Source organism: Ictidomys tridecemlineatus, chromosome 6, assembly GCF_052094955.1.
Source record: "Ictidomys tridecemlineatus isolate mIctTri1 chromosome 6, mIctTri1.hap1, whole genome shotgun sequence".
NCBI classification, from domain to species: Eukaryota; Metazoa; Chordata; class Mammalia; order Rodentia; family Sciuridae; genus Ictidomys; species Ictidomys tridecemlineatus.
The window spans coordinates 29,297,233-29,320,368 of NC_135482.1; the positions used below are offsets into that span (position 1 = coordinate 29,297,233).

General features: G+C 33.9%; 1 long non-coding RNA gene across 3 annotated transcripts in view; it reads left to right on the forward strand.

Moving 5' to 3' along the window:
* The window catches only part of LOC144378584 (uncharacterized), a 37,495-nt gene that overhangs the window by 9,681 nt on the left and 4,678 nt on the right, over window positions 1-23,136 (forward strand). For 2 of the 3 annotated variants that reach the window (XR_013440411.1, XR_013440413.1), the window contains exon 3: window positions 19,059-19,123. This is a non-coding gene — a long non-coding RNA (uncharacterized LOC144378584). Of the gene's footprint in view, window positions 1-3,605; window positions 3,831-19,058; window positions 19,124-23,136 lie in introns of all 3 variants that reach the window. The other variant, XR_013440412.1, reaches the window with a different exon arrangement.

The following is a 23,136-nucleotide window of genomic DNA, read 5'->3' on the forward strand; positions in this document are numbered from 1 at the left end:
GATTAATTGGCCAATATAAGATGTTGATACAACTGGATGTTGTACAGCTTTTAAAAGATATCTAAAAATATCATTATAAATAAGGAAAAAGAAAATATTCTTACATTTATAAGATAAACACATGGTTATTTTTATTTTATTTGTGTAGCTAAACATATATTTATCATATATCAATAAATACTGAAAGGATATTGCAAAGAAATAGAAGCATAATTATGATTTGTCATTTTGTCATGGAATTATGGATAATTATTAGCTTCTTTTTTATCTGCATTTCTAAAGTTCCTGCAGTAAACATGTTACAATAATTACTTTTCAGATAAGAAAAACAAATAAAAAATATTTTAAGTAAGTTTAATGGTCCTTCAGGAATAGAGATACAAATATATTATTATGATGATATGATCCATATGGCTATATGTATGTGTATGTATAATTTAAGATGTAGCAATAAAAATGTGTCCTCCAAAACTTGATTTTGATACTGTTGATAGGATTGCAAATGTGTGATCAACAAAATAATTTTCATTTCCATGTTGCATTCTGATTGCTTAGTACCTTGGAAATTCGAGTTCTATAGCCTTGCCTTAATCTTGTAGGCATTAATTCAAGGTTGGATACATTTTCAATTTTCCTCTTAATCAAATCTATGATCCAGAAACCAGGAAAGGAGATCATTGCAGCTGAGTTGCAGCTGTGGTCCTTCTCCTCCAAAACTGAAGACCAGGCATGTGAGGAGTAAGAAGTTCATTTAGCCAAAACAAAGAAGATGAAAACCATGCTAGACATACACAATTATTCCACAGTGCTTCCCAAGATTGGCATAATTTTTAAAAAATATTTTAGCATATAAAAACACTTTTTTTAAAAAAAACATGTGGTCACCTACATATTTAAAAAATGAAAAAAAGGAAAAAAATATACATTTCCATAATGAACCACAAATATAATTTTAAAAATTTATATTTAACCATAATGCTTAAAACTACCTCAATTATACAAGTTAATCATTACAAATTAGTTTATCATTACAAATTTAAATATTTAAAGCTACATAGAAGGCAAAGGTCCTTTTAGGTTTCCATGTTGGTTTTAAATGTATTCTTTCATAGCAATGTTTCTCCATCCCCATATTTTTTATAGTTCCCCCATGATTTTCCATTAAATCATGGGTCAAAGTAAGTACATGCAATTGTATCATTTTAAATTTATTTTATTAATATGTTTCTTCAATGAGATCATAGGGATTAGAGAACAAAGACCATATTAGCTTTTGCTCCCTCTGGTGCTACTGGCACCCAGCTCAATGATTGGCACAGAGTAACACTGCTTCATAGTTACCAATGAATGGATGACAGTATCCAACAAATGAAATGAAAAGCTTCTTCTGAATCAGCATCATTTCATTTACTTTGAAAACTGACTTTGAAACTTCAAAGTATATTTTAACTAAACACCTCTTTTCACAGCATTGTTTTACACGCTTTCTTCGAGGGATCATAATCTCTACAATAATTTGTAGGGTTATTATAAAAACTATACATTTAGCAGGATACCTGTCCATTAGTACATGATACTTGCCATTGTGGCAAATTGGAAACACTGCACAATCCTGGAATAATATCAGCCTATATATAAATGCTTGTTTCATCATCTACCTGTGTGATTCTGGGCAAGTAATCTTAATTCCTTTGTGTTTAAATATAAACATGCATAAAATAAAAATGTTTACAACTTAACCAGATGGGGTTGTAGCTGTGGATAATAAATAACATGTATAAAGCATCTGGTACATAGAATTTCCATAATATTAGTTTCAACTCCTGACATATTTAGACACTAAAAACCAACTAGAGACCAAGTGGCTGGGGTTATCTACTTTGTATAGGATTTCATGTCTTACACTCTGTTTAGGAAAACATCACTCTGAATTAAAAAAAAAAAAAACATGAAACATATTTTATCTATGAAGTTATCTAAGAATCATGGACTGGCTTTTCCAAAACAATAGATAATTGGCTCCTGGAAGGATTTCATTCATTGCCTAATACCACTAATGCACAAAAGATATCAATTCTATGTGGAAAAAAATGAAAGGCACAAAAAAGTTATAAACGCAATGAAAAATCATCAATCATGATAAACATAATTTATCAAAGCAAAAAAATCCACAGTGATTCATGAGAGCCTCTACAATTTGCTGTTCAAAGCAAATGACCAAGGTCCTGGAGTTCCCTATAAAGTAACAACACACATGCCCATCTTGAAAATAGCATGCTACCAAATCTTTGGATCAGCTGGAAGAAAATGTGATTTATTCAATAACGCACTTTGTGACATATCTAATTTTTCTATGTATAATTAGTAGAGATTCATACTTCACAGGTGTGCAATTAAAGTTAATTGGGGTCTTGGTATTTAAAAACCCCAACACTATAGGGTTTATGCAGTGATCATACTACCGGGTGGCTTTCCAATTTTACAGATAAGAAAAAAAGAGTTACAGAAGTTGAAAAATGTAACCTAGTTCAAGAAGTTGGTAACTAGCAAACCTGAGTGAATGCTGCACCATTTATTCTCTCCAAATCCTGCTTTCTTTATCTCTCACCCATGAACTGCTCACGCCAAAGGATTAGCAAGAGTTTGTCCACTATAGAGTTCTCTGATGATCAGCAAAATAATAAAGGGTAGGTAATCCAAGGAAGAACAGCAGATTGCTGGATGGTGCATCGATTTTAGAAGTGAGCATAACTTTATAGATTATTTTGTTCAATCTCATCATAGAGTGAGGCTGAGCTAGGGAACACTAAGAAGTAGCCCGGCTCCCCCACTGTGACCTGACATCTTCCCATGATATCACTGTATAACAGTCTTCCAAAACAATTGAGAGATGGTTCCACCCTACTTCTGCTTTTTACCTTGACTTTGTAGGAATTCAATAATTTAGGCTATGTGGCTTTCCTTGTATTGTTCTGAAACAAGCTGCCATGTCAACAGGACCTAAGCTTTAGCAGTGTGCTCTGTGAAAAAGGAAAGGAAATGTTCTATGAATAGGGTGATTTTCTTTAATGAAATGAGAAAACAAACAGTTGGTGAAGCAGTGTGTAGCATATTTATAAAGCCACTTCCACACAGCGAAGAAGATGAAACAACTCTCAGTCCATTTGTGGCTGCATCGTAGTTTAAGGACATGATTGAATCCATGATCAATAGTTGTTCCAAAACACCTGGTTGGAACAGAATGGGAAATTTTGTAGGAGCCTGCTCCAGGAAATAATGCAGGGCTCAACTTTGTTCAGCTCTGATCCCTGTTTGACTGGACATACTCAGCAATCAGATATTTGATTTGTCTCACGTGTGCCCTTTCTTCTTTCCAAACAGATACTATTTTTATGTACGTTTGATTCCCTCAAACTCTTTGCATCTTTGATGGACAGTTCTGCCCTCCCTCAGTTCATGATGTTTTCACTCCTTTATTGCTGGCTGCAATATTTTGCATGTCCAACATGTAATTCTAACTAATTCAGAACAATCGATCTGTAGTGGCAAAAAATAAAATGGCAGCAAATTTAAAGATCTTAATGGGATTTTCTTTGTGATTCTAGAGCCTGGAAACCCCTCCTTCCACAAAATAGAATGAATGTTCTGGTGAGTTAAACAAAGAAGGCTGGTTTTAAAGAAGGGCTGAGGAAAGCAGTTAAAAATTTTAAAAAGTGGATCCGTTACCTTCCTTGGAAAGGTTTAAAACAAAGGAGACACTTCCTCGATAGCTACAACTGGCCTGTTGTGGCTTTTGGCTATTATCACTCTGTCTCTTCATTCCTTGGCAGGTGAGCTAAACAACTTGGTTTTTGCTTGGTGGTGCAGAATTGCAGCATGAGTAGGGTAATTCCATTTTTGTTTGGTCAGTCTTTGGACAGATGCTTAGCCCAAACAGTAAAGTCTTATGAATTTTATTTCCCATCAGGAGCCTCATTCATGCATTCCCATAACTGCATGGGCCTGTCTCATTCCGTGACAGGACCATGCAGTTATGAGTTATACATCCAATTGGGAAGTAGTCACTGTCCAAGTTCTCAGAGCTGAAAGTGCTAAAGATAACTACATGCAAAATATTTTGGAAGAAATTGATCCAGGTTGACTGCCACAAATGTTTGTTTCAAAGAAGTAAACCTATACTGAGATTTGAAAAAATTTAGTCCCTGGAAGGATTGAGAGGAAACAGAATTCCAACAAGAATGGGTAGCACATGTTCTCTGGATAGAGAAAGGGAGCAGTACCAAAATATCAAAAGATTAGAAACATCTTAATTTATAAAATAAGCAAGTTTTGTCTTTCAGTTACTAAATGAGCAATGGTAATGGATTTCAAATCAACACTGTGTCAGCTTTCTATTACTGGAACAAACACCATAAATACATAAATTTATAATGATAAAAGGTTTATTTTGACTCACAGGTTTGCAGCTTTCTGTCTATGATTGATTGATCCCATTACTTTGGGCCTGAGGTGGTGTATCATGGTGGGAGTACTTGGTGGCACATTTACTTCATTGAGGAAAACATCAAAAGAGAGAAAGAGCAGAAGACCAGGTCCCCATGGCAAATACCCAATGACTTATACCTCCCATTAGAACCCACTTCTTAAATATCTACTGTTTGCCTACAAAACCACTCCAGGGAAAAAACCCTTAAAAGATAAAGTTTAAAAACATCACATTAAAAACATCACATACTTCCTCTAAAACCTTGGACTGGTCTCACTTTCTTTATCTGTAAATAAGGATATACTATCTAAAGCCACACAGAGTAGGGATGATGGTTAAATGAGAAAAATTCCTTTTGTACATTAATCATTATGCCTTGCACAAAGTATTCTAGCTCTTATTAACTAATTGCCAGGTCTAGATTAGGTTATTCTGGTGCAAAACAAGAGGTATGTTTATAAAATTCTGGAGTTCATTTAAATGTTATTCTTTATAAATTTAATTTATCTAATTATTTGCATGTTCATATATACTTTATATATGTATGTATGTATACATATAGAGAGAGTAAGAGGTAGCTAACTAGTCTGTTGTATATATGCATATATACAACAGTGCACAGGCTGGCATAAAGAAAGAAAAGGATGAGATCACAATTCACAGAGTTGAGAAGTTAAAATAGATTAGAGGCAAGCTGAATGAAAAAAAAAAAAAAATACCACTCTGGGGTTTTTAACTGTGACCTGAAACTATATTTGTTCTTAAATGATATCTTAAATGGCTTCAAGATTCTGGGAGCTGGGTATCCTTGTGTGACCTCAGATAAACCTGCCTGTGAAGCCCTTCTGGCCTAAATGCATAGTAACTGAGCTGGACTGAAAAAGCAAGAGTGTGATCAGTCTGTATTTGGTTTTCCTTAAAGATGCCCCTTCCCCATTCAAACGCAAGCAATGTTTTACTGAAAAAGTCATTTCCTCAGCTAAGGACTGATTTCCTACAACCTCAAAAGGAGCTTTGACATTTCTTTCTGGAATTCTGAAGAGAAATGTTAAATATTTACTAGAGTAAGAGGTAGCTTACTAGGCCAATCTGTTTAATGTTTACCAGAATCTTTTTTTTTTTTTTTTAATGAACAACTTTGCGATAGGCCCAATAGGGAATATCCATTGTTTCAGTTTAATCTCATTTTTATCTTAACTACTTATGGGAACAAGTCTTGAAAAGGAAAAATAAGTAAATAAAGTTTACCATGTTAAAGTTGTTACCTTTTTGCAAGCCAGAATCCGTAGTGCCTTTCCTCTGGTTTATGGTCTCTGTCAGGTGATGTACTGTGTTGTCAAAATCATGAGCTCTGCTAAACTATAAGCCCCTCTAGAAAAAGGCTTATTCCACTGATTCCTGTGTGCTAATGCTATATCTACTACTGAAGGAGTTTTGTGTGAATAAAAGGATAAATGGACAAACAAGTAAATCTTGTTAGAAAGCTAAGATGTATCTACATATATATCTATGAAGAAACATGAATTATCACAAAGCGGCATATAGCTAAGTGAGGAAAAATAAGCAGAAAACATATTGTCTTTACTTCATAAAAATACAACTAGTTACTGGTTGTTTGTAGATACTGAAGTAATATTAAATTGAAATAAGAGTATTGTTTTCATTAAAATAGCTGCTTGGAAAGAATGATCTTTTAAGAGAATTTGAACTAATCCTATTTCTATCAACAAATCTTCAGCAATTTTGTTGTTTCTCTAACCAAACAAACATTCAGTTTAATAAACACAGACTGATAACATATCATGACACTGCTTCTTGCAGTTGACTGAAATTGTTGTAATTTACTGACTCTATATATCTCATGCTTGCAAGAAGTTTTGGGTTATATAAGCAAAACTAATCTAAAAAAACTTTAAAAACACATCATTATTGGATAGGGTCAAGATTTTTTCTAAATATGAATTCTACTAAAGAAGAAAAGAATAATAGATGGTTACAATTTTTGAAGGTTGGGGATACAATTCTTTGGAAGAATCTTTACTTAGCATGTGCAGGGCCTCTGGGTTCAATATCCACCATTGCAAAAGAAAAAAAATTGAGGATTATAAGTTTAAAGAATTACTCTCTGATAATTAATTCATCTCTTTTTAAAAAATCTCTATTTTTTTCTTTACAGCAATAATGCATGCACATTAATTGCTCTATATCCAAACTCATATTTAAATATATAAAATCTGATTATTTCAAGACATACACAAAAAATGTAATGCATGCTGATTGAAAAGAAAATCAAACATTACTGAATATTGGAGAAAGGAAAAGTCCTCCATAATATAGAGAAAAGTTTTAATCCTGATAGAAGTGTATGTATTTTTGCTGGGTTTGTTTTTGAAATTTTCGTTTCAATTTTCATAGAATATCTTTTTCTAAACCTTGATTTTTAGTCTATCTATTCTCTTACAAGTGAAATGAGTCTCTTAGAGCCAGCATATGTTTGAATCTTGTTTTTTAATCTTTTCAGCCACCCTATGCCTTTATATTGGATAATTTAATCCATTTACATTCAGTGTAATTATTAGTATGTTTTTTAGTTATTTTACAGGTCTCTTTGTTTCTTTCTTCCCCCAAAGTCCTAACCTTATGGCAAGAGATATCTGGGAGTCTGAAGAGCATAAGTCATGCTATAGCTCTCAAATTAACAGCCTTATCCACTTACCAGCAAAGTCAGTAATGAAAATTTTAAAAAGGATGGGTCCATCATCATTTCAACCAATCTATAAATGCATATTTAAAATAGAATTTTCTAATCTATTACATAGTCATCTGATTGGAGCATAGTAACTGATATGTTTAGATGAACAGTCAAACTAGGTAAAGTAACCCATATGCTGATGTCCATGATTTTAGAGCCAAGATTTAGTTAATTACAGCATTCCAATTATTCTTGGTAGCACTTGAATACACTTAGTAATTTAGCCCCTGTAGGTGCTTGTTCATCTTGAGAGAATAGATAGAATACCACAGCCTTGAGAGAATACCACCACTTAGGTTGCAATCACCCTTCCTCTTCTTTGAATAAAAAAATGTACTAGTTTTAACCAATGGCTTTAAACATGAACATCCCAGAACATTCTGGAACAATTTGACCTTATATGGATTCCTCTTATACAAGACTTATCAGCTCCCTTCTTTGATAAGTGAGAGTGCTAACTGGTGGCTATAATGTCATTTCTCCACTACTTTTATCTTATTAGATGCCACAGTGAAGAATGTATTTCACTACTTTTTGCCCAGTTAGAGGTCATAACTTTTTGCCCCAAACCTCAATTCTCTGCCTCTAATTATTCTCTTAAAAATCAATTTTCATTTATTTATCATCTAAAAGCCAATTTTCACCAAGTATTCATTTATTGAGCACCACCACATGCATAGAACAAGTAGGAATGAGACAGAACAGGTAGAGGAAGAGCCTAAATAGAAAGGAAAAACATATTGACCAATTAACATGATTAAAAATTAGCCTAGTCATGTGCATAAATAAATAAATAAATATATGTTTTTAAAAGTAGCAATTGCCAGAGGAGAGAAAGAAAGAAAGAAAATGTCAGCAGAAAGAGAAATGTCAACCATTTGAATAGCTCCTGCTATACCTCATGGAAATGGAAACTTGCTCAGCATTGAAGAATATAAAGTAATTTATCATGGTGTGATAAAGAGAAAATGACACCAAGGTAGATAAGAACGTTGCATAGCAATTGTTCCTTTCATTACAAAGTCAGAATGCTTCATAAATCAGTAACCAAACACAGAAGCAGACAATTTAAAACTCTTAGTGTAAAGGGTGAATGTGTCTGTATGTGCAGGGGAGATGGGAAGCAAGACAACAGCATATAAAGCAGTTCAAATCACATGTATTCAAAAATCTGTTAATTCTTTTAAATGAGAACATAGAACAGCAGCCAAATTCCCCTAAGATTTACCTCTGTCATGATTCTCAACAGTGTGATTAATCCTATGAGCCTTTGAGCCATCAGACACATACCTCAATGGCAGAGGCTCCCCATAGAGATTGCCTTGGGTAGGGTGTCCCAATGCCTAAGGAGAGTACAGGTAGGAAACTTGCTCTCTCCGTGTGATATAAGTAACAAGAAAGTGGCTGTGCCCTAAATGATTTCTCTGGTTAAGGGGTAAGGAGGATGGAGGCTCTAGAATTAATGACTATGTACTGACAGTTGTACTCTTGGATTCATTCACTCATTCTACAATTGTCCTGGGGCATTTTACCTATGATATACCAGAGACTGTGCTACATCAAGGATTCAAAAGTGAAAAAAATAATAATAATAATCACATGTTCTTCCCTCTGCCTTATTTCTCCCCACATGTATACCCTTCTTCCACATTTCAGTGCTCTACAGCTGGCCCTTTAAAATCCTTCAGGGTTCAGTTTTAATTAACAATTAATAGTCCCCTCCTTCAGGGTTCAGTTTTAATTAACAATTACTGGTTCCCTTCTTCTACAGAGATGGTCTTCTCTTCTATTCTCTCTAATGGAAGTCTATTCTTTTTCTTTGGCATATTTCTCCCAATTTACCATTACGTTCTTATTTGTCTATTGACTCTTTTTAATTTTTCTCTCCCAAAATAGACGGACTTTTCTCTGACAGCAGAAACCCAATCTGTTTTGTTTACCATTTTATGCTCACTGTCTCACAGAGTGCTGGCATAGAGTTATGGTGAGCATCATAATGAACATGCTGTTCAGGAGGGAAATTGCCATGGAACTGAGGATTAGGTATGCAATGGCTATTATCTCCTACTTGTTATAGGGTGACCATCTGTCCCAGTTTGCCCAGAACAGAGAGATTTCCTAAATTCACCACTGAAACTGGGATGGTTTTAGGTAATCATATGGTTTTTCATCCTTGTAAATTAAAGGCATAGTTTTCAAGACAGTGAAGATTGCAATGTATGACTAAGAATAGCATGAATCATAACATTAATTTCACATTTTTCACGTTATTAGAGAAAATCTAACTACACTACAGTCCTTTAAGATAGAAAGGTAAGAGACTATTATCCCTGTGTTAACAGATGGGGAAATTGAGGCTTATAGAGTTTAACAGATTTCTCCGGAGTCATTTGCCTAATAAATACAGTAAGATTACTAGAAGTCATGCCTTTGAAAGAAGCCTACCGCCATGCCTCACCCAACACATCACACTGAAGAACTAACTCACGTAGCTATTAAACTTGAGACCTTGGCCTAATTAACACCACATTTCTAGTAAATAAGCAATTTGACATAAGTGGATATTAATACCTGAAATAAAACCTAAAATAACCTCGTGTAATTTCTATAGCAAGGACAATATTTCTGTCAGAAATGTTTTCTGTGAATTGGTATTTGGTTCAGATCTTCAGAATGTTTGTAGCTATATGTTTTTGATTTCCAATGTCATGTTGTTAATTGTTTTCCTCACACCGTCTCATTATATTTGTGACCTTTGCCTATTTCTTGACACTCATGCTACCATTTTGTGACCCATGTGTCCACAGAGCCTCACTAATGGTAGGAATGTTTTCCTTCAGCCATTGTTCAGCTCCGACAGAGCCTCAAAAATCAATCGACCATAGGTAATTAGAAACTACAGAATTTTAAAAAACAAATCTTGGAACAAGGATCCGGAAAAGGTGCTTTTTAACCCATTAGAGTATAATGCATGTAAGTTAAACTAGTCACACTTAAATACCATGGATGTTTTTAATCACACCATTTCCCTTGTGTATGCTTAGGAAAGTCATTCCTTTCTAGTTGTTTTTTTTTTGATGAGTCTGGCAAAACTAAAAGTCACTAAATATCAAAAACAAAGATCTATAAGCTAGCAAGAGATGAAATATTGGAACAAGTCAATGTTTTTTTGTCTACATGTTAGAGAGTTTCAGCCTGCGGTTCACTTGATAAAACCTTCTTTAAACATGAAATCCATTAAGTGTTAAACCAAAGCATATCACCTGCCATAAATAAATTGGTTAGGGTAGATCCATACCATTTTTCTTCCAATTTAGGTGGTGGGGGGGGGGGAGACCAAAAGGCAAATTATTGATCTGGAATTCAGAAATCACTTTACCATCGATCTTAAGTGTAAAATGAAGTAATAAACTGTGATAATCATAACCTGGGAATAAAGAAAACAGATTCTCTAGATGGTCAGCCAGGCTCCAGCTCCTGCTGACAAGTGCAAGGAAGGTTTTCCAAGGAGGGCTAGTGTCTCCTTACCCCACTGGCTGGGTTTTACTCAGACCCCATGGAGTGAGCCACACATTTGGAAAGCAGATGGGCCAGGAAAAGCAGTTAACTCCCCTCCTGATCTCCCCGTGTTTCCAGGGTACCCCTCTCCTTCCATGGATGCTGCTTTCTTTTCTTTTCAAAGGAGTAAGTGTTCTTTAGCTTCCCAAACGATCATTTTTCATACGTGGATGAAAAGAAAACAGTAAGAATTCTTGTCATTAAGGCTACTTTACATCAAGGCTGGGAAGAAAATAGTCATAGAACCAAAGACCTTGTGTTAGTAAATGTTTTTAATTTAGCTATCTCCTCTTGACATAAATCTTGTAATTAACCAAAATCAAAAAGAAGTAGGATCTTAAAACAGTTGGAAAAGTGCTGAAACTGGAATAAAGTTCTGAATATATTCAGATACAGCAGGTTTACTAGCACAGCATGTGAAAAGCGGGGGAAACGTTTAATAAGCTCACAGTCAAGACACTGTTTTTGTTCCCCAATGAAGAATGAGGTAGATTGTGTTTGGAGAAAACTTAATAAATGAAACTCCCAGACTATTTTGGATGGATGATCATAAATATGAAAGAAAGGATAGTAAATACTTAAAATCTCCAAGTAAAACAGAAATAACAATACTAACAGTCAAAGTCAAGCATGTGGTAGAAAGCATTAAAGTTCAGCCATTTTCTTTAGGGCAACAGCTAAACTGAACAAATAATAGACCTGCTTTTATAGGTGAATAAAATTGTATCAAAATGAATTAAAACATCAAAGAAAAATAAGTATGAGGACAATAAAAATAGAAGATTTTAACAATCCATTAACAGTCCATAAACAGCAAATAAAACACACAAATTAAAGAGAAAAATCTGTGTCACTGTTAATAAAAACAATTTATTTTAAACATTTTATTGTGTTAGCAATAAAAATGCACAGGTATCTCAAGTGGCAATGGAACAATCAAAAACACTGGTAAAATGTCTGGGGGCAAAAAATTATCTTATAAAATAAAAAACTTTGCATGTATGACTACATTTTTGAAATGAAACTACTTAGAGATTTAAACTGAAATATTTTGTCAATATAAAAGTACTTAGAGTCAAGAGTGGTGATTATGTCTGTAATTCCAGCCGTTGGGAAGGCTGAGGCAAGAGATTGAAAGTTCGAGGCCAGTCTTAGCAAATTCTTTTTTTTTTTTTTTTTTTTTTTTTTTTAAAGAGAGAGTGAGAGAGGAGAGAGAGAGAGAGAGAGAATTTTTAATGTTTTATTTTTTAGTTCTCGGCGGACACAACATCTTTGTTGGTATGTGGTGCTGAGGATCGAACCCGGGCCGCACGCATGCCAGGCGAGCGTGCTACCGCTTGAGCCACATCCCCAACCCCAGTCTTAGCAAATTCTTAGCAAGAATCTGCCTAAAAAAAAAAAAAGAGGGCTGGGTATGTACTCAGTGGTTAAATGACCCTCGACTCAGTTCCCAGTACTAAAAGAAAAAAGAAAAGGAAAAGAAAAAAAAAAAGAAAAATCATCATTATCATCATCATCTATTTAGAAATAAAAATTTAAATGCCATAAATTAAATCTAATAAATATGATATAATTAATTTCATGCTTTTATAGTTTTCAAATACGTAGTAAATGAATGAATAGTATTCATAAATAATTGATATTTTAAAATGTTTATTATTTCAAAATGTGAAAAATAAGATGAAATTCAAAAATTTTTAAAGAGGGAGGAAAATTCCAAGGAAAGCAAACATAAGGGAATAATTAACATAAAATTTAAAATTAGAAAAAAAGAGAAATTGTTAAAAATGATAAGCTGGTCTTTTAAATGAAAGGCAGCAAAGTTGACGTACTTTTCAGAAATCTTATGAAAAACAACAGATTTTAAAATAAGAAAGGAGTTATTCAAACACTAAAAAAGAAATGCAGACATTTTAAGAGAACACTAGCTACATAGTTTTACAAATAAATTTATAACTTAAATGAAATGGATGTTTTCTGGGGAAATAGAAATTGTTAAAATTGGCTAAAGAGGAAATGTAACACCTACACAAATGACTCATATCAGTAAAAACCACAATTTACCCACAAAGAAATTGTCAGAGCTAGTATTAATATCATTAATCCTTTCACACTTTTATAAAACATTTATTTCCATCTTATCCAATTTGTCCTGAAATATTTGAAAGAGGAGGCAATGTCACTTGCTGAGTATACATGAGAGCTATGACACAGGTAATGATGTCCTACTCAAAGTCCAGTGTGGTTTTTTTCACTCTAGAGCAACAGTCTGTTTCTCTTCATTGTAATTTCTACAAAAATATGATCATTTTCCTTTTTTGAATCCATTTCACAGGGGAAAACTCTAAACTCATTTTATAGGCAGACTAATTCTCACCTTGAATCTCTTTTCTTGCTCCACTCATTGGATTTCTTCTTTACTGCATAGATAAGGAGATTTGAGGGCCAATCTTCAGTCCTGTTTCTCATTTATTTTACCTTTCCATCTGATCTACTCACCTGTTGCTGTTCCAAGTTGAGATGAGCAACTAAGAAGTTCCATCTTCTCACCTCTTACTGCATGCAGTTAATGAGTAAATTTCAAAATCCAGTGCGCTGAACACTAAGACCTGCAGGTTAACATCTGTTTTCTAGCTATCTGAATGGTCCTAGCTTCTACAACATCCCTGACACCTCACAATGCCTGGTATGGAGAGGAAGCCAACTTTAAGATCTCCAGCTAATTCTAAGATCAGGGATGTGTCCACCTCAATGACTCTTAGTATTTGGAATAAGATAATCTCTTGGGATTTCAAGTCTCTAAATTTCTCTAAATTCCTCTAAACAAATCCACAATTGCAAAAAAAAGCAGACATTTTTTTTTAAATCCCAAATTATATACTCATCACTTTTAAATCCTTAAAAAAATAAATAGTGTGATAATTGAATTGATGACTTCCCCAAACTATTTCTTTTGACTAATTTAATTTTAAAAATTCTTCTTTTCATCTTCATTGTATAAATTTATGATACTACACCACTGAGAGATTTTCACAGAAGAGAATATGCAGAAAAATACAACTTTTTAACCTGGAAATTTTGGTGGCAAGAATTAAGGAATCATCCCTTAGTTAATTCATTTTGTTAAGATTTTGGAATAGTTTATTTGGCATCTCAATTACTCTGCTTCCACAGTGAATACAATTCAGACAAGATCTGTACAGTTAATCTATTCACCCCAAATTTAATGATATTTAGGCTAGTCTGCATAGTGTACATAGTCAATTTTATTATATCACACTGATGGGCTCTTATTACAAAATCTAGGAACCACAGAAAAGTTTTGAGAAACTTAGAAGACATCCTAAATTTTTCCTTTTCTCAATCCCTTCAATCTGACATTTACCTAACATTTTCATTTTATACCTTCATATCCACAATCCCTGACCTCTCTTGCATTCTGACCATCAGTGATTTAGTTTGATCACCATAATGGCTTCATAATTCATCCTTTTTCCTGCCTTCTATCTCCATAGAAATCTAGTACCTGATAATCTTGCTGATCTGATCTATTGAAGATCTTTTGATAGTTTCCTGCTGCCTCAGAACAATAACAACAAAAGAAAAAAAAAAACAAGCAGTTTAAAAGGCATGCCAGGTGCTTCATGACCTCAAGTCTTCTTACTCCTGTATTACCTCTCCCTACTATTTCCTTCTCATTGTGTCTTGGGAATTATACCTGTGACTCTTAAGAAATTTTCAAGCTTTCATCTCCAGTCTTTGTTCACATTTGTCCTTCTTTCCAGAACATCCTTCCTCTCTTTCCTACCTTCACATAGGTAATTCTTTCTTACCTTCATTTGCAGTTCAAGTATCATTCCTTCTTAGATACCATGCTCCCTCTGACCCCAATCCCATGCCCTGTCTGAATTAGGATACTACTCTCAACAGGCTCTGATATGTCCCTGTGGATTCCTCTTATATTAAGTGCTATACTGAAATCATTTATTCTGTTTGTCCTTAAACTGTATATCATCACATGATGGTGAATGTATCTGTGTTATTTTCATAAATTCAGAACCTAGACCAACTTTGGTACATTTGCTATTCAAAATGTCTTCATTAACTGAGTCATATAATAAAAATAGAGTTACATGGTAGTTGTGTAATCATGAGCAAAATATTTAACTTTCAGTGTCTTCATCTATGAAGTGAATATAATGTCATGTCTGCTTCCTGAGATTTATAAAAAAATTAAATGATATCATCCAATACAGTCTATTGTGTCTAATACTTTGGCTGTGTGACCTACAGTAAGTTTTAATAATCCTCCCAAGTTTCAAATTTCTTATCTACTGAGACTTCAATGTTAGTGCTACCTCCAAATGATTATATGAAGTAATGCACAAAAAGGATGTAATGGAGCTTCACACATGTTAAATACCTAATAAAAGTTAGCTGTGATTATTATTAATTTTTGATTTGGAAAGAATATTTAAGACCACTGAGTGACACAGATTATAATGAAGATGCTTTTGACTCCAAAAATCAGTGTTACTTAGATGGTTCCAGATCTTTGCTAGACACACCAAAGGGATAAATTTGTTAAAACAGAAATTCAATGTTTCTTGGGAATAATGACTTAAATATTAATTGATTATTGTTATTCATATGTGGAATTTATTTGAACTTAATAGACACAAAGTATTTTCAAAATTTATATCAGTTTTTTCCCTAGAATTCAAAAGATTTTTAATGAAGGGCATAATAATAGCAATGTACATATCTAGGGCAATATATTTTGACATTCTTCAACTACTTTGGAACATGAAGCATCAAGGGAAGCAGAAATAGCACAGATAAAAAGAAAAAGAAATTAAGAATGACTTTAGAGAAAGCAAAGGAAACATGATTTTCATTTGACCTACATTTTTAAAGGAAAGTACTGCAACATTGAAATAGTGAGGAAATGTTGGCCAAACTGAATGTCTAATACTTAAATTCAATCTTTTCTACAGATGGGGGAAATTATTAGCTTTCTAAAATCCTTAATTTGTTGAAAAAAAAAAATATATATATATATATATATATATATATATATATATATATAGAGAGAGAGAGAGAGAGAGAGAGAGAGAGAGAGAGAGAGAGAACAAGAATGTCTACCAGAAAAAAAAAAATTGAAAGATTCGGTTATTCAAAAAGAAAATTTGTCTCAAGTTATTGCTTGATCAGTTTTGACAGAGTACATGTTCTTGCACTGCCACAGGCAGCCTGAAGATTCATTATTTTTTATTTATTTAACATTATCAATAACGTTGGTGTTGCAGCAAACACAGACATCTTGGTGCCTGTCCTGAGGGTAAAAAAAATTTTAAAGCAGGAGAAGGAAAAAGCCTTAATAAGTACATTATCTTTATCTTTTGACTTTTGGTTATATTTGGCAGCTTCTCAATACAAATGGCATTTTTCATGGAGTATCAACTCAAATGCTACAGATAGGTTAGCAACGTTGTTTTCAAAAGAAATTAACCACTATGCTGATAAAGCTGCTTTTATTGTCTTCCATTTACCTAAGTGGCTTAAAACCTTCTTTGAAGGAAGCCTGGAATCAAAATATAAATGTTTTCTTTAAGTAAAGTACATTCTTCTCAGAGCCAGCACTGGTTATATTGGGGATTCCAACTTATCAACATACCACTTTGAGGTGTTTAGATTATGATGGAAGGAATATGCAGATACATTTATGTATTTCAAATTTTATTTCCTGTGACAAGATGGAGAAACCAGAAAAGGCAGAAGTCTCGATTTAAAGCTAAAGAACGCCTATCTCAGACAATCAGCCTGTACTCTAACACATTTCAGAAGAGTGTGTGTGTGTGTGTGTGTGTGTGTGTGTGTGTGTGTGCGTGTGTGTATGTATGTGTGTGTGTGTGTGTGTGTTTAGGATAAAGGAGAAATACTAACATCAATCTTTTTGAGCCAATTATTTGTATTTTCCAGTTTTTGGAATTTAACCAACACTTAGAAATCCACACTCTGAACATTTGGAACTCTTTACAAAGCACAGTATTTTGAAAGTGATTGGGCAAATGCTGATGGTAAGGAAAAGTTGAGTAAGTAAAAGAAGCAACAATAACTTTTAAAATTTATACATTGAGGATTACTTTTTCATTAGCAGAAAGCAAGACCACAACTCTTATTACTTGAAGAGAAAGGTCTTATTGATAAACCTGTAATTACTTCCTTTGTGACATTAATAAGAGAGAACTTTATTTCAGTAGATGTACACCAAGCTTACTAGGAGGGGGGAAAGGAGAAAAAGCCATGAAAAACTAACAAAAGCAGCAATTCAAACCCAAACCCAAATGCTGGACAGGAGAAAGGTAAGAGCATCAAAGAAAATATGATCAAAATGACCAGCCCCGATCCCAAAAATTATATTTTGCAGTTGCTTAAAAGTTAGGAATATATAATTTCTTTCTTCATAGTTGCATTTCACAATGCATTTCTCAGCTGATTTTTTAAAGCAATACCACTTTGTAACTCCTTGCAAGCTTCTTCATTGTTTTATATATTTAGATGCATTACTTTTTTTTAATTTTGGAAACTACATAACTGTCTGCAAATTTTGATTCTACAACAAACAGGAACTGAGCAAGTACATTAATTTGGCCATCATGTATTTCCACTTCATCAAGTCATTGGTTTGAAATCTTATATCTTTTGTTAGCATTTAGCATCTCACTTGCTAGTCTTCTAACTCCCTAACCAGATTTCACACTCCTGTGTCTGCTTTTCCTTATGTCCTTCACTGGCCCAAGGCAGGGCCTTGCTTGTAGATAATAACTGATTTTAATTAGATTAGATTTGATTTGAAGCAATATTAAGATAGAAATCAGTAATAAATAAAGGCTTAATTTTAAAGTTAGCATAAACCATCTAGGAAAAAAATTAAAGTTCTGGGAATAGATAGAAGTTGATACTCTATCCACTCATTTATTCATTCAAAAATATTGGAATGACTTCCATGTGCCAGGAATTGTTCTAAGCTTTTGGGCCACAGTGAACAAAACAGACAAAACTACTTGCATTTAATAATAATATATGTTATAATATAAATTATGTGAAAAACCACAGACAGAAAGTGAAGAGGAGACCAGGGGAAGAAATTTGGGGAAATTGGTTGCATTTTTAATAGGTGGTCTGAATGGAACTCACTCAGAAGGTAATATTTGAGCAAGACCTACAGGAGATGAGGATGAGATAGTAGAGTATCTGAGAGAAAAATATTCTGGCAGAGGGAACAATTATAAAGGCCTTGAGGGAGAAACATATTGCATGAGTTTGAAAACCAGAAATGCAGTCTTTTGTGAGCTGAGCATTATAAGTAAGATGGTGTACTACAGGAGATGAACTCAGAGGCCATGATTTGGACAGGGGTACAGATCATGGGGGTCTAACAGCTCTTTGTGAGAACTCTATTGTGGGTTGTGATGTAAACTCAGAAGATTTTAATAAAAGAAGTGCTATGATCTAACTTGTACAGGATCATTCTGCTTTTCTGAAGCTAGACTACAAAGTGTAAGAGAAACCAGTCAGGAGGAATGTCAACCATCTAGGCAAGAAATGATGGTTGTTCAGACCAGGGTGATAGCAGTAAGGATACCAGAAAATGATAAGATTCTTATTATATATTCAAATTAGAGTCCATAAGATTTGATAACGCAAAGTGTGAAAATCAGAAATCATGGGTGACTAGAGGCATCAGAAATATTGACAATAACTTGGAAATAAGATAAAAGGGTGACTGTGTGTCCTTTCCTGTTAGATAATTGCCTCTCAGGCCTTTATAAGGGTGATTTAATTTTCTAGAGCATGTCTCAGTGTTGATTTACTATTTATTATTGTGAAATGACTTTACTTCCATGGTGTTATATGTTCACTTGAAAACTTTTGCTCAGTAGAGATGCAATTATTTTCCATCTAGTAGAAAATATTGCCTCAAGATAGCATTTTACTGAAGGTAATCACCCATTTTGTCTCTAATTCAACAAACTTATTTTGTTTGCTTTCCTGGCTGACTACATAACATCTGTTTCTTCTTTGTATTCATCTTGTTTCTTTTGGATCCTTCGATTTTCCAAATCAAGTTTTCCCCTATACTGATTCTCCTATATGCCAAATAGCAATTTTTAGCACTACAAATAAATTTTGACCCAAGCCCACTTTATATTTGTGTGAGTGTCATATTCCTGTTTTAAAAAAAATATTTTGACACAGGGTTTGAAGAATAAAGCTACTCTTTCCTGAAGAGGAGAAGACTGTGAGAAGAACACGTATAGGGGGTAGGTCAATAGCTCAGTTTTGGACAGGTTAAATTTAAGGTGCTTACTGGGCATTCAACTGATGACATTGAGTGGGAAACCGGAAGGAAGTGCTTGAATAAGGGAGAGGGGCTAATTTCAAGATATGAAGTTGGGAGCCATCAACATTACAAGTGATCTTAAGAATCATGAGACTAAATGAGATATCAATGGAGTCTAAATAGAAAAAAAGAAAAAAGATGATTGAGTCCTGACATATTCCAATATTTAAATTTTAAAGAGACAGAAGGAATAAGTGAGTAGCAGGAGCCCTTATAATTGTTTTAGAACCTAATTAAAGGTGTTTTAAGTAGGAATAGGAATCCACTCTCAAATACAGAGGAGTATTCTGGTAAGGTGAAGATTGATCACTAAACTTAGAAACATACTTGTCCTTGCTGCCCTTAACCAAAGCATTTTTGATGGCTTTATAAGGTTAAAAGCCTGAGTGAGAAAAAGTTCAAAAGAGAATAGGAAAATGGGAATTTAGCAACTGGATAGAAAGAAAGAGAATATACAGTGAACAGAGGAATTTTGATATACAGGAAAAGACACTGAACTTGAGTAAGAAAAAAGTTTGAGGGATATTTTTTTTAACCATGAAAGAAACTACTATTGATCAATATGATTGTGTTAGTAATCACTTTGATTGGAATCAGTGAGTGGTGCTAGAGAAGAAAAGAATGTCTGGAGCAGAGTTCTTGAGTAGGGGAGAAGTAGGAGGTACTAATGCACGAGTTAGAGGTGATCTTGTCTCCTAGTAATAAAAGGAGTAAAGGCAGAGTATGTGGGTATGGATTAGGTCCAGGTTCAGTTATGCAAGCTGAAGTACAACAAGTTGACACATGTCAAGCTCCACTGCGAGGGTGCAGACATAGGGTGGAATGAAAGTTTAATAGACAGTGGCTGAAGTTTTGCCAGTTGATAATGATGGAACAAAAGAGTTTCAGAGGACTTGAGAATGTATAAAGCAATGAGTGTCATAATAGTAAGAATTAAGCTGGAGAAGGAAAGCAGAAGGGACATAAAGGGTGATGCTAGAGGAAAAAAAAGTGGGTCAATGAATTGTAGGGTCCAAAATAATTCAAGAAATGTGAGAGTTGGAGAACTCTAGGAAGTAAGTTATAAAGCCTAGAGATTTGAAAGGTTAAATTATAAAGCCTAGGATTGAAAGGTTAAATTCTGGTAATTCAGCTTATGGATGTTTAGTTGTAAATCTGGATTTTTGTCTATAAAATTTAGAGGCTAAAATAAGGAGGAAATGCAGGGCCAGGACCACGGGAAAGAAGAAAGTTGAGACAAATCGTGAGTGTGCACATAACATTGACTGTCTAAGGAATAGCTACCTAGCTATTAAGTGGTGTAGAGGGGTGAGGAAGCCTGGTTGTAGGGACTTATAATGTCATGTAATTATTTATCTATTTGTAAAAGAAGTTGCATTGCTTATAAATGTTTTAATAGAGAAGTAGGAAGGACTGCAGAATCACTCATTTTGAATACTAGAATACATGGTCTTCCAAATAACCTTTTCCAAAATGCAAATCATCTGTACTTTCTAACATTTCCTAAATGAACAATACTCACTTCTTTGTACTTTTCACCAAAAACATACACAGAAAGCAGAGTGGGCAATACAGAAAGCCGGGCAACAGTAAAACCAGTGACTGACACACAACAAGAGATGTATAGAGTGAACCAAGAAGATACAAAGGGATGGAGAAAATTTTAAAGGTGTACAGGAAAAGGGAGGAGGATTTATGAGGATAAAGAGAACAATAAATTTTAAAGTTTTATATAGGCCTCAGAAAGGCCTAAAAATAATAATAATGATGATAAACAGCCACTGAAAAGATTTACTCAATAATTCATACCACAACAGAATATAGCAAGATGACTGATCAAACACCACAACCAAGGCACACAGATCTCTCCTAGTTGATACAAGCAACTTGGGACCAACGGAGATTCTGGCTATTTAAAATTACATTATACAATTTGTTTGAAAAAAAAAGAGCATACTAGTAATTTATTAAGTATTTATTTTTAAATAATTTATTTGATCAATGTATTCAATATTTATTTATACTGCTTACATCATAACAAACATAATTTACTTTTCATTTAAAAGTCAAATACTATTTGTATTATAAATAGGTGAATCCAAATGACCATAGGGAAAATAAAATCACTAACCAGAGTTTGTTTAGGCAGGGATGGAGTCTTTAAATTGGTATGCTGCATCCTTTTTCTATAAGATGAGGTTGCAAATTTACTATCTTAATATGTTCAGTTACACAACCATTGTTCTCTTGATATAGACCAAAGTGCTCATTCGAGAGATTAGCTGGACTTTTTTTTTTCAAATAGAGCATTAAATAGATAGTAATCTCAACTAGATTAGTATCATATAAATTTTCTCACTGTGATGACAGAAGTGAAATAAAAATCTCATAATAAGAAATAAATCAAGAAAGGCTTTGATAATATATTGCAACTGCCTGTAAGGTGTCAGGTTATTATTTAAAGACTGGTCCACGCCCTCATCATACAAGGGTGATCTTTCATTACTTTTTCAGTTTAAAAAAAATAGACTGAGAACAAATGTTATTTGCATACTGTCAGTGTTATAATAAAGACAAAAAGGCATGGGCTTGGAATGGTATTATTTAAACAATTCAATTAAGAAACTATCGCAAAGTGTCCTTAGCACAGTAAACATAATTGAGCAGATACACATTTGTTCTGTTCACTTCACTGGCAGGGAACACTGCTCCTTAATTCCAGTTTATGCATTCCTAGCAATTTTCATGACAGTACTGAGAAAAACCAAAGAGCGCATTTCTAGGGGATTATAACACTTCTCAGAGAGTCCTAATCACTTGTAGAGCATTATGAGGACCTAAGGCCAAAATATACTGATTATGCACAAAGGCGCTAAGGAGGGCATCTGAACAAGATGGAACAGCATTTCCACATATGTCCTATCTTATAAGGATTTTAAGGATTTAGAGCTATCAAATAACTTGAAATTTTAGAAAGTATTTTTGCTTGCTTGTGCAGAAGCTATGGTCAAATTGCAGTTTCATGAAAACAGTACTAAAGATCTTTAGATTCTGTACTCACCTTTTATTTCAAAATATGTAGACCCGCTCTTCATTTGTTATATAATATATGTTGTCTTGGGAAGTGTAGGTTTTATTTCCTTAAGTCCCTGCACCTCCACATACACACACATCTCATTACCCAATGCCATACCTTATATAGAGTATCCACTTTAAAATTTAGACTGGACTGCATTCTAGGGGTAAATTCCCTGAATTTTGGTGAACACATGAGAATTTCTTTCTCATAAAGTCATCAGTCTTTGCAAGATTTTTGCTTTTGTTTTTATGATACTGGAGATCAAGCCCAGAGCCCTATACGTGCCAGACAAGTGTTCTTCTACTGAACTACATCCCCGCCTTGAAGGTCATTTTTATTCCAGGGATTACTGTAGATCTTGTCTAGTGCAGAGAATCACAGTATGTGGAGGATTATTGCTTCCCTGAATTATAAGGCATCCAAATATTTTCTGATAGAAAATGCTTAGAAACAACCTTATTTATTGTTGTCAAGATTTTATATGCCTCAAATGTCTCATGTCCAGTACATCTTTTCAAATAATGTTGGAAAATAGCAAAAGTGATTACAATTCTCTTTGCTTAGGTCTTTAGTAATGCTTAAAGTTTTTCTTTACTTGGTGCTCAAGTGGTTGGAATTCTTACTGTTAAAAGGGACAGATGAGCTGCTACTGAAACTTCTTTAAACCAAAAAAAAAAAAATTAGGAAAAAGTGTGTGAGGAGGAGAGTTAGGATTAGTGGATTTACAGAATTGCATAGCATTAACTTCAGACATAACTGAAAACAACAGAAACGAAGTTACATCACCAACATTTAGTTTCTATCGATCCCTGGATTCTGCACTCCTCTCTGTTCTTCCATTCTTAGATTGTCTC